This window comes from Schistocerca serialis, chromosome 4 (genome assembly GCF_023864345.2).
Source record: "Schistocerca serialis cubense isolate TAMUIC-IGC-003099 chromosome 4, iqSchSeri2.2, whole genome shotgun sequence".
Classification (NCBI taxonomy): Eukaryota; Metazoa; Arthropoda; class Insecta; order Orthoptera; family Acrididae; genus Schistocerca; species Schistocerca serialis.
Window position 1 is genome coordinate 808,619,459 of NC_064641.1, and position 5,019 is coordinate 808,624,477.

General features: G+C 37.8%; 1 non-coding gene across 1 annotated transcript; it reads right to left on the bottom strand.

The window, feature by feature from the left end:
• Positions 1-4,488: 4,488 nt before the first annotated feature.
• Trnas-cga (transfer RNA serine (anticodon CGA)) lies at positions 4,489-4,563 on the bottom strand. Its single transcript has one exon. It is a non-coding gene; the product is annotated as a tRNA-Ser (tRNA).
• Positions 4,564-5,019: the final 456 nt, after the last annotated feature.

A 5,019-nucleotide genomic window follows, 5' to 3' on the forward strand; every position in this document is an offset into this window, starting at 1 on the left:
GAGCCTTTAAGTTGAGTGTGCTATAATTCTCGCAGATGTTAGCGCTTGCAGTCTTCGGAATTGTATGGATGACATGTTTCCGAAAGTCTGATGTTATGTCGCCAGACTCATACATTCTGCCGTCCAACTTGAATAGTGGTTTTGTTGCTACTTCCCCAGTGATTTTAGAAATTCTAGTGGAATGCTATCTGTCCCTTCTGCCTTATTTGATCTTAAGTCCTCCAAAGCTCTTTCAAATTCTGATTCTAATACTGGATCCCCTATCTCTTCTAAATCGATTCCTGTTTCTTCCTCTATCATATCAGACAAATCTTCCTATCGGTACGGAGCTTCAATGTACTCTTCCCACCCGTCCGTCTCTCCTCTGCATTTAGCGGTCGAACTCCCATTACACTCTTAATGTTACCACCTTTTTTCTAAATTTCACCGAAGGTTGTTTTGACTTTCCTATGTGTTGAGTCACTCCTTCCAACAATCATGTCTTTTCGATTTCTTCACATTTTTCGTGTAGCTATTTCGTCTTAGCTTTCCGCACTTTAATTTTTTTTTTCATTCCTCAGTGACTTTCATTTCTATATTCTTCAATTTCCCTGAGCATTTTTGTACGATCAGTTGAAGCATTTCTTCTTTTACTCTCGGTTTCTTCGCAGTTACCTTCTTTCTACCAATGTGTTTCTTTCCCACTTTTGTGACTGCCTGTTTTAGGAGATATACATTCCTCTTCAATATTTTCACATCTCCCACAGCCTGACTAGGCACAAGTTTATCAAAGCTAGACATGACTGTCTCAATGGGAATTCCACGATCGTTCATTAAATAAAATATGGCATTTCAGTCTTCGATCGCTATTCTTTATTTTCAATTACCGGTTTCGGGCTAGCTGCCCATCTTCAGATCTGTTAGACAAAGTTATAAATGTAATTAATAAAATACAGTTAGTGATGGAAATATCTTAGTTTACAAAAAGAAATTTTGGAACGTATTAAATGCCAACATACCATATACATTTTTAAAGCTAAGCTTAATATAGTGAAAGCTAATTTAAAAATACATTTCAGTAAGAACTGTTTGCAATTAGGTGTTGTACCGAAGTACGCAAGGGTAAAGATAAATAACAGCAGTATCTCAGCGACAAATGTTAAGAAGAGAGCAGAACAGTCATGGATAACACAGGAGATCAAATCAGGGTACGTCGAGAAAGACAAACTCAATAAGCTTGCGTACGAGTTACATATGAAGTTAGGTAACCTATTGTCGCCACTGCAGTTTAGACAAATTGAATATGAGATTGAAGCAAGAATCCAGGTACATAGGGACGAAATCATAAAGAGACACAATAAGAAAATTACTAATCTATGTAGAGCAATAGCAAAGGCAGAGAGGGAAACAGATAAAATACAGTATGTACGTAAGTTTTATGACAGAACCGTTAACCTAACAGATATTGTCTTTTCTAATGTAGAGGAGAAGCATTTGGATAAGGGGCTTAAGCATAATCCGCGAACGAACTTGCAAGATCGAGACATCAAGAGAATGATCGCAGAAGTTAAGGTAGCATGTAGGGACGCTAAGTTAACTAAATTCCAGGAGACATGTATCGCCATCAAAGCCAAAGAGGCAATTGAATGCCAGAAGACTTTACATAACGGGAAATATAGTGAGATGAGGTTAGTGAAAGAAATTAACTTAAAACTGGATTCTAATAACGCAATCGTGATTAAGTCAGATAAGGGCAGTACCTCAGTTGTGATTTACGAAAAGGAATATATAGATAGGAAAATGCGATTTTTTCAGGAAAATGGAATTAAAGAAGTCAAAAAAGATTTAACAAAGAAGTTTCAGACAGATTTAAAGGCAAGGATAGAAGCAATACAATTTTTATTCACTCCAAATGAAAAAGCTAGATTAGTAAAGATGAATCCAAGGACTCCAGAAGCAAGAGCGCAAATAAAATTGCACGAGGAGAACAAACCAATGCGTGTTATTTGCAATGGGAAGGAAGCCGTTAATGAGCTCTTGAATAGGGCTATGTACCGCAAGTTAAAATCTGCGTATAAATGCGAGCAAGTTTACAACGTAAAAAATAGTGTGTGTTTTGCGAACTAAGTAAAGAACATTGCAATCCCAGAGGATGCAGTCCTAGCCTCATCGGACGTCGTGAACCTCTACACTAATACACCAATACCGGAAACTCTGCAAATTATAAGGAAAAACTTAATAAAAAATACGTCAATGAGCATGGGGGAAATCGTCGAACTCGTGGATATGCTAGAGTTCACATTGAGTTTTAATAGTTTTATCTTTAACGATAAAGTTTTTATTCAAGATGAAGGTTTAGCTATGGGAAACAGTCTATCAGGCATTTTAGCTGAAATTTTTATGAATGACTTTGAGAACAAAGTTCTTAGCTCTTTTCCAGAAATTAAGGAGAAGTTAATTTATTACAGGCGGTATGTTGACGACACTATTTCATTATTCAAAGGGAAAAAAAGAAGACGTAGAGGAAATGACTAAAGATTTAAACGAGCAGCATCCAAAAATTCAATTCACACTAGAAATGGAAAACAATGGGGCGATTAACTATTTAGATTTGACCGTCAGAAAGGAGGGAGGCAGGCACGTTTTCGGCGTCTATAAAAAAGACACTTGCTCTGACAACATCATAGTAGCGACGTTGCACCACCCGGAATAGCATAAAAGAGCGTACTTTCATGCAATGTGCAACAGAGCTCTAAGATTGCCACTAAAGGAAGATGAGTTGCAGATAGAACTAGGTATTATTAAGCAAGTAGCAGCAGCTAATGGATACAGGACACAAGATGTTACACGTCTGTTTAACAAGATCAAAAACAAATCCGGGGGCATCAGTAGCGATTCTAGGAAAATTAAAGCTAAGAAGAAGTTTGTCACCCTGACATGCAAAGGACGTGTGTCAGAAATAATTGTTAAATGGTTTCCAAAAAACATCGCAGTGGCTTTTCAGAATGAAGGGCAAATGGCACATAGACTAAGACACAAACCAGCAACGACAAAACAAATGAAATACAATAATTCCTGAGTATATAAGGTTAAATGTGCTGAACGTGACAGTTATTATATAGGACAAACAGGGCGAAATTTTGAAATTGCAGTCATAGCAATCGAACAGCATTTGGAACACATGTGAAAGGGAGTAGACATGAAGTGAGTAATATTAATGAACAATTGGAGTTGCTACATAAAGCTCCAAAAAGTCTCTATCTCAACGTGCTCGAAGAGATTGAAATATACGCTCATCAAAGAAAAACCCCAGGCCTACTACTTAATGAGCAAAGTGATTTTATGCACGGGAATTATTATGAGATTTTTAAAGACCTGTTTTAGGCTTACTCTTGAATGCAACACCACGCCCCAGTAAGAAACAGCTGCAGCGGAACGGCCCTCAGCGTACTGGCGGTGAGGTGAGTTGGGCGCGGCGGAAGAGGACTCGGCGTGGCGCTGTATACGTTCTGACGCAGGGAAATCCACTCCACCACCAATCAAAACAGAGGAGAGAATACGCCCATTTTCGGAAGAATATCTACATTTTAATTATATTTTATGTTTCTTTATAAAGAAATTTTAAATTAATGTAAAAATTATTCGTTTCATGGTCCACTCAAAAAGGATTATTCATATGTTATTACCTTTGTTTTATTAAAAAGAATATTCGCCATGAATATATACGGTGCAATAACAACAGATGCACAATTGTTATAGGTAGAGGGCACTTTTTACTGTTACCAATGAGGTTACTCTTAAAAACTGTGATATAAGGTTTTAACAGATTGAAATTTACTTTACTGTTCTGTACGGACAAGTTACTCTGTAACTACAATATATGGTATGTTGGCATTTAATACGTTCCAAAATTTCTTTTTGTAAACTAAGATATTTCCATCACTAACTATGTATCTCTTATTAATTACATTTTTAAATTTTGTCTAACAGATCTGAAGATGGGCAGCTAGCCCGAAACCGGTACTTGAAAATAAAGAATAGCGATCGAAGACTGAAACGCCGTATTTTATGTATACTTCTGTCTAGTTCCTCATACGACGTCCTTGTAGCATGCGTTTTCTGTTCCTGACTATCATATTGTAGGACTGATGTGAGCACAGAATAATTTCCAAACCGTAATGAGATGTGATCAGCAGGTGCTATATACCTCAAGAAAGCTATATAGTGGATGTATCACAATGATCCTATGTTATTTTTGTTTCCTTTTCATGTATAAGATGGTAGTTTAATCATCTCGAAGTTCCTCACCATAGTGAGTGGGATAGAAAACTTGCAGCATAAGTGTATGTCACGTGTTGGAAATATCTTTTATGCATTGGAATATTAACAGCTTTGCATTCCATGCAACGACTTTATTGGAACCCACACTGCTTTAACTTGCAAGCACATTTACATGAAGAACCCTCTGGCATTAGGAGTGTGTGAAACTTCCTGGAAGATTAAAACTGTGTGCCGGGCCGAGACTCGAACTCGGGACCTTTGCCTTTCGCGGGCAAGTGCTCTACCAACTGAGCTACCCAAGCACGACTCACGCCCTACCCTCACAACCTTACTTCTGCCAGTACATCGTCTCCTACCTTCCAAACCTTACAGAAGCTCTCCGGCGAACCTTGCAGAACTAGCACTCCTGAAAATCTCATTAGGAGTGTGTGTTTATGTTCGTTGATCATTTCTCTCTTTCCAGTACCTTCTTGTTATGTAATCCAAACACTGAAATGGTACTACGGAGTTGATAGCTCAAGTGATTTACATAAGATGTTACAAACACCTTGCATCTGGAGATCCATCATGTATCAACCATAAAGCTTTCTTCTTATTAACCCTTGGTTATTTGCATGCTTTCATACACAACGTGTGTAATTGGATATGGTGATATAGGTATGATTGCTATGGGACATTCATTGCAGAACAGTAGTTACAGAATTGGAATGCGAATAATGGTCTATAACATCAGTGTCAGACAGTTGTGCAAGTCTGGAG